Source organism: Schistocerca nitens, chromosome 3 (assembly GCF_023898315.1).
Source record: "Schistocerca nitens isolate TAMUIC-IGC-003100 chromosome 3, iqSchNite1.1, whole genome shotgun sequence".
Lineage (NCBI taxonomy): Eukaryota > Metazoa > Arthropoda > Insecta > Orthoptera > Acrididae > Schistocerca > Schistocerca nitens.
In genome coordinates, this window is record NC_064616.1 from 772,089,562 (window position 1) to 772,103,964 (window position 14,403).

The following is a 14,403-nucleotide window of genomic DNA, read 5'->3' on the forward strand; positions in this document are numbered from 1 at the left end:
ATGTTGAGAATGAAATGTGGATAAGATACCTAAATTTCATATAAAATTTACTGTATAACAATATCTCATTTAATTTAAGTACCACATAGGTGTCGTATGTAATATTGAGAAATATTCCATCTTTCGCGACTGTAACAAAAGTTTTATTTACACTGGGCACATTTGGCTTTATTTTAAAGCACTTCAAGCGATCAAAAGGAAGTAGACAAAATACATTAAACAAAACTGTCGACTTACAAAAACAATAAGACTCCGTCTATCAGTGAAGTGTTCTGAGCTATGTCAAATATAATTTTTGTGTGTGGCACACACAAACAGCATTTATTTGTTAAAACACTGATCAGCCGACACAAACGTTGAATATTGTGTTACCGCAGCACAAAACTACGAAAGGTGACTTGGCAATGGAGGAGACAAAATACTGTCCACTGAAGATGCTTCAAAAGAGAGAAATGCATCTGGTCTAAATAAGTCGCTTATTACAGTTGCGGAAGAGGAATATATTTCAATACCATTGGTAAAACTGCAACTGTGGAACAAAAACAAGAAAGAGAACATGAGTACCATTGTGTATGTGCCATACCTTTCGTTGATTGAAGTGCTTTAAAATAAAGCCAAATTTGCCCGGTGTAAATAAAACTTTTGTTACAGTCGCGAAAGATGGAATATTTCTCAATATTACATACGACACCTATGTGGTACTTAAATTAAATGAGATATTGTTATACAGTAAATTTTATATGAAATTTAATTATCTTGCCCATATTTCATTCTCAACATTGTGGCAACTAAAATCGACCATACGGAAAGTATACGCTATGGACTTTTACTTCTGCAAACTCTTCAAAATTTCATGCAATGGTTTACTACATTTAATGCTGCACAATAACTGCGTTGAACATCGAAACAAAATTAAGTCATTTATGGGGGGAAGGTATCAGTCAAGAAGATGTGTAAAAATCAAATTTTTGGGCCAAATAGTTTTTGTGAAATCGAATGATAAGTGTGTCAAAGCAGTGGGAACACCATGTGTCTGCACAGGCGAGTAGTGCAGTGATGACAAAATCACGCACAGCACGGAATGCGGGGAGCACGTGTCTGCAGCAGCGAAAGGGTTAATGAAGAGACAAAGCACTAGAAATTTCAAAAAATTGCATTCAAATGAATAAAATTCGTGAAGTAAGACACTGCGATATTGTTTTTAAATAAAGAAAATATTAAGCACCGTGCAAGGTTTGAACTCATAACCTTTTGCTTAGTAGCCCAACACCTTAACCGTTATAACCTTTTGCTTAGTAGCCCAACACCTTAACCGTTACGCTAATGCAGCTCATCTTACAATGTAACTACATGAGGAGTCTAACACGTCACGCAAAATACTGACAAACACTGTTGGTATGACTATGAATTACTGACGCTTTGTCGAAGTACAATAGGAAATAAACAATTACCGCTGTTCTTTATTGTGAAAAAGCGGTTCATGAGATTGATACAAACACCTTTCCTTGCTATCGCCTGAATTAGGAGTCTTATTACTTGTTAGGTTTAATTAATTAATAGAATATGAAGCAATTGGTATAAAGAATGCTTTTTCCAAAGAAAGTCTGCTATCAAGACATTGATTTTGTTCTATTACTTTATTTATGACTGAACGTTTCTAAAACTGAAAACGCTCATTGGTGCTCTGCACTGCATTCGAGATCAGGCAACGTCGTTCTCTGTTCATTGGCTGACTGTGTTTTGTGACGTCAGATGCGCAGAACGAACCTAAACTCGGTTGCCAACATAAATGACGCGCACTATAGGTGCATGTAGCCATTGAACGGAGAGGTGAGGGGGTGAATGCAACTTCGCAGATTCACACGGGCTTCTGATTTGTGCACACAGGCTGCCCCATGTAGGCACAGGAATCTCCCCACTCCAGACAGGGAGACAAATGCAGCAGTCATGTACGTCTATGTAATTTGAAGAATATTATCATGCATTTCTTGTTTGTGGCTGGTATATTCTGCAGATTATAAAGATAGTGTGAAATGAAATGATTATCTACAGTTTTTCACAACAAAAACAATCTAGAAAAAATAAAGACACACCTGAACACACTAAAGCCATTGTTTGTACTTCTGACAAGTACATATTGATGAGGAATGATTCTGGGACTCTTGATGTGCCAGCACTGACCCGTTTCCTTTACATGTCACTTACGTTCACAGATAGTTTGCGTATAAAAATAGTAGTAGTAGTAGTAGTAGTAGTAGTAGTAGTAGTAGTAATAATAATAATAATAATAATAATAATAATAAAGTCCACCTTACTAAGGTACCAATCTGGCAGTGTCACTGCAAGTCCTCAGTGGTGCATGAATAATTGAGTCTCAGATCCTGAAATTGTATTAGTTGGTGTTCTCACAGTTCAGGGACGGATGTAACACCATTGATTTAATTTTGATACTCTTCCTTATTTATTCAGATTAAGTTGCATGCTACTGATGACCAGTTCTCACACTTTTTCGTAGTATCAGCAGTTTATAAAAATAATTTCATTAGTAATACTCATGTAATCAGTCCACTTTCTCTCCAGATAATAACACTAGTTGGCCACGTTAGTTACCGAATATAATGGACTTTTGAAAGTGGCAGGATAACTCATCGATAGCGCTCTAACAGGTTCAACAATCGTGTCTCCCTTATCCGTATTTACACCTATCACTGACTGACTACACAAGGAAGTTCATACACGTTTATTTTCACAGCTGAGCACAGATCTTTTCACTGATGTGTTGACAAAATAATTGCCGATTGTGGGACTGATTAAGATACAGTGCTCGTGGTGCAGGATGCGGTGGCTAGAAGCCAGGATGCTGCAAACGGGTGGTGGAGCTGAGGTCGAGCCCAGATGGCAGAGGACGGCAGCTGCAAATGTAACAAGTTCTTTTATTGGCACATCTGCACTGCTCGACGCATAGGGTCAGTGTCCAGCTGGCTGCCGAATTCTGCTCGGCTGTCTGCCCGCACAACCCGTGATGCCAGTGCGGTACTACATCGTGCCAGTGACCTTGTTACATAAGCTGGTTGCATGGGCCCTACACCATCATTGTGCAAATTTTATGCTGCTATGGCTTCTGTGGCCCCAAGTACCATCTGCTGACATCACAGCAGGGGTGCCCACCACACTAGGCCCCCCCGTCTGGCAGTGGCTGGTGTGCATGGGAAGAACCCTCCTGCGTTGGCTGTGCTGCCGGGGATGTACATGAGTGGCCAGTGGTATCATGCCTCTATAAGTCTGTGGAGAGATGTAGTGTGCAGAACTGCTGTCCTGCAGTGGCCTCGACTAATAACCTCTGTTGACAAGCCCATGTGGTGTCCTCAGCTGCATCATCTCGGTTGGGCTGCGAGACTAAGAATAATTCTATTAAAAATGACTAGTGCTTGTGGCTGGCAGCAAGATGTGTATGCACCACTACCAGTAACAGATGGCATCTATATTCAGGTGTGTGCCAGTTTAAGGTTTTCAGCTTTCCTGTGAGTCAAACAAACCTGTGACCATTCATACTACTTTTACTTGTTTACATTCAATATACATGTCAGTACTAATTGTTATGGGCCCCATAAACTTGAAATGGAATGCAGAAGTGTTTTTAAGCAGTTTCCTGTGTAGATTGACTGCATTATCCTACTATGCTACCAATGAACTATAGTCTGCTATCTACTTTACCCACAACTGAGCCTATTTGATCATTCTATTTGATATCCCCTTAAATTGTCACACCCAACTATTTTTCTCCATTTTATGAAGTTCAGAATTTTACATTTCTGAACATTTAAAGTAAGTTGCCAGTCTTTGCACCAGTTTGAAATCTAGTATGGACATTTTTGCACTGTTTTTTTAGACAGTGTTTTATTATACAAATGAAAACTTTATTCCTTATGTGCTCATAGTTTTCTTATTAATGGTCTGCTGCGACCCACGTTCTTCTACAGTTGAGTGACGTTCTTCACCTTTGGCAGGTAACATGCTTTGTTCTTTAGCTGAAGAGTATAGCCAATAATAGACAATGTTTCCATTTGAAAAATATTTTGAGGCTGTGGGCCAAGTACAAACAAAATTACTTCACTACAGATAACTGTGTGATCTGAAAAATGTCTGAGGTTGCTATTAATACTATCTGCTGGTTAATTGATAGACAATATGAACAGCAAGGGCTCCAACACACATCCCATTGGCACACCTGAAGATATTTCTATTTCTGTCAATGACCCACTATCCCCAGGATAACATGCTGTATTCACCCTACCAAGGAGTCCTCCGTCCTGTCACAAATTTTATTTAATCTCCCATATGATCTTATTTTTTGTAAATAAACATTGACATTGTACTGACTCAGATGTATTTTAGAAATCAAGAAATACTGCAACCAGCTGGTTACCTCTCTCCATAGTTTTCAGGATGTCATATGAGAAAAGTGTGACTTGTATTTGCATGACAAATGTTTTTGGTATCCATGTAGATTGGTATAGGAGAGGTCATTCTGTTATTTTTGATTTCAGAATATGTTCCAAGATTCTACAACAGATGAATGCCAAAAGATACTGGATGGTAATTCTGTGGATCAGATCTGTTACCCTTCTTGCAAACAGTTGTGACTTCAAGTTTCTTCTGACTCCAGGACACAGTTTTTCTTTGTGGGATCTGCAGCAAATTAGGTTAAAGTGGGAGATAATTCGGCTGCAAATTCTGAATACAATCTGACAAGGATTCTTTTGGGCCCTGTAGCCTTTTTTAAAATTTTAGTGATTTCAGCTGCTCCTCAATGTCTCTGACACTAATATGTATATCAGTCATTCTTGCAGTGGTACATGAATTAAACTTAGGCTGTACTTCCCTATCTCCCTTCCTAAATGTACACTTGAAAACATAGTTCAGCATTTTTGCGATGAAAAGCTGTTCTAGATGTGGTGGGAAAAATTTCAGACAGAATGGATCTCATTTCAGGGCATGATTTTAGGAAGTCATTTACCTGTTGAAGTAGCTGATTTATACATTCCAAAAAAAATGGTTCAAATGGCTCTGAGCACTATGGGACTCAACTGCTGAGGTCATTAGTCCCCTAGAACTTAGAACTAGTTAAACCTAACTAACCTAAGGACATCACAAACATCCATGCCCGAGGCAGGATTCGAACCTGCGACCGTAGCGGTCTTGCGGTTCCAGACTGCAACGCCTTTAACCGCACGGCCACTTCGGCCGGCTATACATTCCAGTCCAGGACAATACTGAGTCACCAGTGTTGTGTTCTGAAGCTGTTTTTTTTGGAGGGATCAGCAGTACCAGGATTGGATTTGATGGCCCGGCAAATCTGCTTTTGAACTAGGCTGGTGAAGTAATTACGTGCAGTGAAGGCTGAGGTGAGACTGGTGGTGTATTGCTGTAAAAGAGTCTGCATCTGAACAAATACGTTTGCCTTGACATGTCAAATGTTCCCTCCCATACATCTTTGGCATTTGAGACAAACGTATTTGTTCAGATGCAAACTCTTGAGAGCAATACACCAAGAATTTCACCTAAGCCTTCACTGCACATAATTACCCCACCAGCCAAGTTCAAAATCAGATTTCCCGGGCCATCCCATCCAATCCTGGTATTGCTGATCACTGTAAAAACAGCTTTGAAGCACACCACTGGTGACTCAGTATTATCCTGGTCTTTAATGTGTAATCAGCTACTTCAACAGGGCCATGACTTCCTAAAAACATACCATGAAATTAGATTCATTCTGTCTGAAATTGTACCCATCACATCTAGAACAGCTTTTTGTTGCCCTCCCAATCTCTGCAATATTCTTGTCGGGTCCTGTGCTCCGTCTGCACCCATCTCCCTACCCTATGGCTCCTAGCCCGATGGCCGTCCTCACTGCAAGACTTGCCATATGCACCCTCCTACCACCACCTATAGCAGCCCTGTAACTGGCAAAAGATATACTACCAAAGGGAGAGCCACCTGTGAAATGACATGTCTTGTACCAGCTGGTATGTAAACACCGTTTGGCCTTTTATATCTGCATGACAACCACCAGATTATCAATTAGGATGAATGGGCATAGGCAGAGGATGTATATTGAGAGCATGCAATATCCTGTTGCAGAGCATGCTCTACAACATGATAACCATGACCTCGGAGTCTGTTTCACCACACGTGCCATCTGTACTCTTTTTTCCCCAGACACCAGTTTCTCAGAACTCTGCAAGTGGGAACTAGCACTACAACATGTCCTTGGTTCTCGCGAACCATCTGGCCTTCATATATGTTAACTTCTTCTATCCCAGCATTTCTTCATAGTAACTACTCTTCTCTTTACTCCGCTTTAGTTTTCTACATCTTTCATTGTCTTACCTATCTATTTTTCACCACCCCCTCCCACCTCTGTTACATACAATGTACTTATCTTTTTGCTCTTATTAACTCGTGCATGATGTGTAAGCAGTAATCTCTGTCTTGCATATTACCCTGTGTTCCACCTTTAAGCTCTCAGGTTTTCAAATATCATCTGATGCAGTCCCCAACAATCAGTCTTTCCTTCTCATCCTGTGCAGTAAGTCTCCCCTGATCTGTGGTTCTGGGTGACTTTCCCAAAATCTACCCCTTTTCCTAGACCTCTCCAGTCCTTTTCCTTCACCCCTCTTTCTTCCCCTTCAATCCTTCTGCCTGAAGAAGGAGCCATTGGCTCTAAAAGCTTGCTTAATTACAATTTTCTTTTATGTGTGTGTTCTGCCACCACTTGGTGAGTAGATTTTTTTTATTTATCCAATTAAATTTAAATTATTTTTTCAAAAACTGATTGTTTTTGTTGAACAATAAACAAGTAACTTTAAACTAATTTTGGATTTTTTAGTTTTGTGATTTCTTACCCTACAAGGCCTCCAAGTTCCTTTTTTAAGGTATGAAGTTTCAACACCCAAGAAAGTGGCTTTTGTTAAATTTCAGTGAATTGCTGAAGATTACTTTGTCTCAAACTTCTGTTTAAATCATCTTCATTAACAGATTCATGTGGGGAAATAATTTTCCAAAAATATATTGCTGCTAAAGTTTGCAGAGTACACAACTATAGCTCACAACCATTGATTTATTGTGAAATATGTTACACACAGCACTCAGAGCTTCCAAAAATTCTCAAAAATGTATCATTTAGCACACGTGTACCAACTGAAATCAGGAGGCAGTGGTTGTCTAAATGATGGGTTCTGCTGCCAAAATGTAGTTTGCAATTGTCATTGTAGTACAGATCTTTTGCAGCACTCACAGATGTTTGAAGATACACAATATGTTATGATACACACAAGCCTTAATACAAACAATAAAATTTTTCTAGAATTCTGCATCAGTTTTACCTGACACATGACGTGGTCTCACACCATGGAAAAACTGAAAGTTAGTTTACATATTTAAATAAACATGTGCAATGTTTGGATCTTTTTACTTAGCTGAATTTGTCACATATTCTACACTAGCGTGCCACAGATGAATACTATAACATCAATTTATGTCGTTTATAAGAGTGAAAATTGTGGAATACCAACCATTTAGGGCAGCTAACAACAGAATGATTAATGTTTCATGTTGTCTGCTCAGATAATCTGAAATCTGTTTCTTGTCACATTTATTAATGAGAAATATCTATCTGCCTTTCTTAACATATCTAATGACACTCATGCTGGTGATGCTATAACTGCTATATCAGCTTTGATTCTCTGCTTTATGTTAACTAAATTAAAATGTTATGACCAATTTGTAACTAGATTTAAGACATTTCCCCTCATAAGTCACTTCCCTTACTAATTGTCCAAGGTGAATTTTAGATAAGGATTCATAACAACATCACACAAATCCCTGTTGTTATTGCTTGCCATAATCATTATAGAGTTTTCCAGCCTATAGTTAGTAAGTTGAAATCTTCCCATACCATAACGTAATAAGGTAACTCACAGTTTACGAATTTCCATTATTGTTCATACTGTATTTGAACAGTAGCTGAGAGGGTGCGGTGCCATGTTTCTCAGTGATAACGATGATGAAAAACTTTGACAATACATACTGTTTAGAGTGACCTGCAATAAACTTAGCTGCATCAGGCCAACACACAACAAATGGAAAATAATATGGATGGACATAAATGTCATGCATGGGACTGATGACTTCGCTGTTTGTCCCCTCCCCCAAATCAATCAACCAATCAAACAAATGTCATGCAGGCAGATGAGATACACTTTTCAAGTAATTGTTATGTGTATACATATAGCTTGATTAATTGTGGAAATACCTTTGTATTGGCAGTGAAAAGGTGTGGTGCACATTCAGAGAACGTTTCATTATTGGTTCCTTTTTCTTTGAAGATATATGCAGTGGTAAATTTTAAACAGTTGTTTTTTCTGCAATTGAGTATTTACTGTGGTTTTAAGAAACACCATTATTCTCTCTGCACAAGAGAGGTAAGTATCGATAGTATAACAGTCACCTAGAGTGCAGCACATTCAGTGACTGCAGCTCCTGCCCCAACAATTGCTAAAATAAAAGTGTCATTGAGTAACATTGTGGATATGCTACAACCCTGTCTCACTCCTTTCTCAATGTCTCACTCCTTTCTCAACCCCTGCTTCCCTTTCATGCCCTTGGTCTATTATAACTGAGATATCTGTATAAGTTCCATATAATCCTTCACTCCCTTTAGTTTACTCCTGTCACCTGCAGAATTTCAAAGAGTGTGTTCCAGTCAACATTGTCAAAAGCCTTCTCTGAATTTACACAAGCTGTAAACATGGGTTTCCGTTTCCTCAACCTATCTACAAGACCTAAGATAGGTTGTTGGGTCAATATTGCCTCACATGTTCCAATGTTTTCCAAAACCCAAACCTATCTTCTCCGAGGTCAGCTTCTACCAGTTTTTTTCATTCTTATGTAAATAATTCATGTTAGTATTTTGCAACCATGACTTATTAAACTGATAGTTCAGTAATATTCACACCTGTCTGCACCTGCTTTCTGTGGAATTAGATTTATTATTTGAAGTCTGAGGGTATTTTGCCTGTCTCATACATCTTGCAAACCAGATGGAAGAGCTTTGTAATGGCTGGTTCTCCCAATGCTATCAGTAGTTATGACAGAATGTTGTCAACTCCTTAGGTCTTTTGGTGCTCTGTCAAATTCTTCTGACAGTGTCATATCTTCCATCTCATCTTCGTCCACGTCTTCTTTGATATCTATAACATTGCCGTCAAGTACCTCTCTCGTGTACAGACCCTCTATATACTCCTTCTACCTTTCTGTTCTTTGCTTGGTACTGGATTGCTATCTGAGCTCTTGATAGCCATACAGCTAGTTTTCTTTTCTCCAAAGGCCTCTTTAATTTTTCTGTAGGTGGTACCTATCTTCCCCCTAGTTATACATGCTTCTATAGACTTACGTTTTTCCTCTATCATTCTGCTTAGCCATTTTGCACTTTCTGTGAATTGCATGTTTTAGACATTTGTATTCTCTTTTGGCGCTTCATTTGTTGAATTTTTATATTTTCTTCTTTCATGAGTTAAATTTAGTATCTCCTGTGATGTCCAAGGATTTCTGCAGGCCTGGTCTTTTTACCTATTAGACCCTCTGCTGCCTTCACTATTTCATCTCTCAAGCTATCAATTTGTCTTCTATCGTGTTCATTTCCCTCATTCTTGCAATCTATTCTTCTGTTTTATCCACAGTTCATGACCGATAAGTTACGGTCAGAGTCCACAGCTGCTCCGCAAATGTCTTACAGTTTAAAATCTGGTTCCAAAAAATCTCTGTCTTGCTGTTATGTAATCATCTGAAACTTCCCATTATCTCAGGCGTCTTCCATGATTGTTGATTCTTGAGCCAAGTATTGGTGATGATTAAAATATGCTCTGAGCAAAATTTTACCACACAGATTCCTTTTTTATTCCTTTCCCCCAGTCCATATTCTCCTACTATTTTCCCTTCTCTTCCTCTTCCTACTGCAGAATTCCAGTCACCCGTCACAATTAAATTTTTCTCACCCATAAGTGTCTGAATAATTTCTTCTGTCTGATCATACATTGTTTCACCCTCCTCATTATCGACAGGACTAGTTCGCATATAAACTTCTATTGTTGTGGGTGTTGGCTTTATGCGTATCCTGTGTATAATAATGCGTTCACTGTGCTGCGCATAGTAGCTTACCCACATTGATACGAGGGTCACCCAGAAATTAACGCACCACTTTTTTTTTCTCAGCCAAAAACAATGCTACAAATGCAGAACATTGCATATGTATTATTTGAAGTCTCCTGAGAGAGAGAGCGCGCCAAGTTTCTGTCACTTCTGACAGATAGTGTAGCCGCAGGACAGTTTCAAAATGGCATCTGTAGGAGATGTATGAATTTCTCACTGCAGAGAAAGAAACTGTGGTGGATATTCACAAATGCTTGTGCACAGTCTATGGAGCATCTGCTGTCAACAGAAGTACAGTTAGTTGCTGGGCATGGAGGGTGAGGTCATCAGAAGGCGATTTGGTGGAGCTCCATTATTTGCAGCAGTGTCTGTCACATCTGACACACCAAGCCTAGCCCCCTTGGACTTCCACTTGTTTGGGCCATTAAAGAATGCCATTCGTGAAGACATTTTGCTGATGAGGAGGTGATTCACACAGTGAAACACTGGCTCCACCATCAGGATGGGGATTGGTACTGACAGGGCATACACGCCCTTGATCCGCGCTTGAGGAAGGCCATAGGATGGGATGGAGATTACGTGGAAATATAGGGTATGTAGATGAAACACCATTCTTTGATGTGTGTAATTCTTGTTATCTTCAATAAAGAATTGTTGAAGAAAAAAATGTGGTGCACTACTTTCTGGGCAACCCTCGTATTTTCTTATTCATTATTAGACATACACCTGCATTATCCCTATTTGATTTTTTATTGATAACAGTGTACTCACCTGACCAGAAGTTCTCTTTATCCTGCTACCAAACTTCACTAATCCCCATCCCATCTAACTTCAACCTAAGCATTTCCTTTTTTTAAATTTTATAATCTACCTACCCAGTTGAGGGATCTAACACTGCATGCTCCAATCCGTAGAATGCCAGTTTTGTTTTTCCTGATGATGACATTCTCCAGAGTAGTACCCACCTGGAGATCCGAATGGGAAATTGTTTTGCCTCCGGAATATTTTACCCAAGAGGATCCCATCATCATTTAACTATATGGTAGAGTTGCATGTCCTTGGGAGAAGTAATAGCTATAGTTTCCCCCTTGCTTTCAGCTATTCACAGTACCAGCACAGCAAGGCCATATTGTTTGACATTATTGTAACAGATCAGTCAATCATGCAGACTGTTTCCCTGCAACTACTGAAGAGGCTGCTGCCCCTCTTCTGGAACTACATTTTTCTGGCCTCTCCACAGTATTAATAATATAATATTGTTTCTTATATGGCAGTTACATTGTCTGGAAGAAAGTTTATTATTTGAAAGTAATATTTCTGTTAGAGACACAACTAGGAGGATCAAACTCAATGAAATATCTAATATTTTGAACAAAATTTATTAGTGTCGGTGTACTGCATATAAATGTAAGCAGTTTGGAAACACTCTTGATAAATACTCTTTTATTTTAGGTTGTACCAAAAGTGCCAATTTGTGTCATGAATGGTGAAAGTTTGTGATCGTCCTCCAACATGGAAAAAACTCCTGTGAGAATCCATACTGTCTAAAAATCAGTGTACAGGTATGCAATACACATGGAGCGTAATATCAGAAGATGCAACACAGACATTTGTGCACAAGTTTTGGAATAATGAGTGTCCTGTAGCTTTAAGTAATGAACATCTAGTCTGTAACTATGAATATAATACTGAAGACTACAGATTATGATATTTTCTGTACACCAAAGTTGCTGCGGTATTGTATGAACTAAAAATGCTTTCATGATGCATTTGTTAATAAATAATTTTTATTTTTACTCAATAAAGTGCAATACCAAAAACATCATATTAAAAATTTTATTCTATATTATTATATGACTCTGTTGAAATGAAAGTCTGAATATTGTCAAAAAGATGCCATGTTTCTGCCAGAGAGCTGGGACATAGTTTTGTTTTATATTTATCAACATGACACACACACAGTTAATTACATCAATAAGAAATGAAAAGTAACACCAGTAGTTACTTTGTGATTGGTGTAAGAGCTAACAGTCAAAATGCTCACACATGCATGTTGACAATATGGTAATATTGCAATAGTTGCCTGAAAGATATGAAGAGGAGAAAACGAGTGATTTCTAAATATTTACCTCAGTATTATATGCAATAATAGTGTACGCCTGTTTTGCTTTCTAGAGAAACAGTCACAGCGAAAAACTGTTCTGGTAAAATGACTACGATACTAAGAGACTTATATTAACATTGAAAGATCACAGGTTCACGTAAGTGTGAGATAAGCCATTGCAAATGTGAAGGGCTGGTAACCAGTATAACAGCCAGAATGTTGCATGCAAACATGCATGCATTGTGTTATACAGGTGCCGGATGTCAGTTTGTGGGGTGGAGTTCCACGCCTGTTGCACTTGTTTGGTCAATACAGGGATGGTTAATGCTGTTTGTGGATGATGCTGTAAATGATGGTTAATGCTGTTTGTGGATGCTGCTGGAGTTCTCATCCGATCATGTCCTATGTGTGCTCAATTGGAGACAGATCTGGTCATCAAGCAGGCCAAGGCAACATTTTGACACTGTAGAACATGTTGTGTAATGACAAGGTATGTAGTTGAGTGTTATCCTTTCAGAAAACACCCCCTGCAATGCTGTTAATGAATGGCAGCACAACAGGTCAAATCACCAGATTGATAAATAAATTTGCAGTCAGGGTGCATAATATAACAATGAGAGTGCTCCTGCTGTCATACAAAATTGCACCCCAGACCCTAACTTCAGGTGTAGGTCCAGTATGTCTAGCACGCAGGCAGGTTGGCTGCAGACCCTCAACTGACCTCCTCCTAACCAACACATGGCCATCACTGGCACCAAGGCAGAACCAGACCTCCACCATGCCCTCCAATGACCTCTTGCTTAACAGAACTGAAGTAAAAAATGGCAGTGATTGGGGTCAGTGGAATGCACGCTACAGGGCATCTGGCGTGAAGCTGTCCTTGAAGTAAATGATACGTAACAGTTCGTTGTGTCACTGTGGTGCCAACTGCTGCTCAAATTGCTGCTGCAGATGCAGCATGATGTGCGAAACATGTTCCCTCTTGGTAGGTTGACGTGACCGTCTAGGACCCGGTCTTCATGCGACCTTACATTCTTGTGAGCACCACAACCAACAGTCATGCAAAGTGGCTACATTCCTGCCAAGTCTTTCTGCAATATTGCAGAAAGAACATCCAGCTTCTCCTAGCTGTATTACAACTCACGGAGTCTCTGTCACCTTCTACATCTACATCTACATCCATACTCCGCAAGCCACCTGACGGTGTGTGGCGGAGGGTACCTTGAGTACCTCTATCGGTTCTCCCTTCTATTCCAGTTTCATATTGTCCGTGGAAAGAAGGATTGTCGGTATGCTTCTGTGTGGGCTCTAATCTCTCTGATTTTATCCTCATGGTCTCTTCGCGAGATATACGTAGGAGGGAGCAATATACTGCTTGACTCTTCGCTGAAGGTATGTTCTTGAAACTTCAACAAAAGCCCATACCGAGCTATTGAGCGTCTCTCCTGCAGAGTCTTCCACTGGAGTTTATCTATCATCCCCGTAACGCTTTCGCGATTACTAAATGATCCTGTAATGAAGCGCGCTGCTCTCTGTTGGATCTTCTCTATCTCTTCTATCAACCCTATCTGGTACGGATCCCACACTGCTGAGCAGTATTCAAGCAGTGGGCGAACAAGCGTACTGTAACCTACTTCCTTTGTTTTCGGATTGCATTTCCTTAGGATTCTTCCAATGAATCTCAGTCTGGCACCTGCTTTACCAACGATCAACTTTATATGATCATTTCATTTTTAATCATTCCTAATGCGTACTCCCAGATAATTTATGGAATTAACTGCTTCCAGTTGCTGACCTGCTATTTTGTAGCTAAATGATAAGGGATCTATCTTTCTATGTATTCGCAGCACATTACAGTTGTCTACATTGACATACAATTGCCATTCCCTGCACCATGCGTCAATTTTCTGCAGATCCTCCTGCATTTCAGTACAATTTTCCATTGTTACAACCTCTCGATATACCACAGCATCATCCGCAAACAGCCTCAGTGAACTTCCGATGTCATCCACAAGGTCATTTATGTATATTGTTAATAGCAACGGTCCTACGATACTCCCCTGCGGCACACCTGAAATCACTCTTACTTC

General features: G+C 39.5%; 1 protein-coding gene across 1 annotated transcript in view; it reads left to right on the forward strand.

The window, feature by feature from the left end:
* Positions 1-12,013, forward strand: part of LOC126248776 (glutaryl-CoA dehydrogenase, mitochondrial) — a 173,108-nt gene extending 161,095 nt beyond the window's left edge. Inside the window, exon 10 of the mRNA XM_049950145.1 lies at positions 11,662-12,013. The gene's annotated coding sequence lies outside the window, so the exon portion shown is untranslated. The remainder of the gene's footprint in view (positions 1-11,661) is intronic.
* Positions 12,014-14,403: the final 2,390 nt, after the last annotated feature.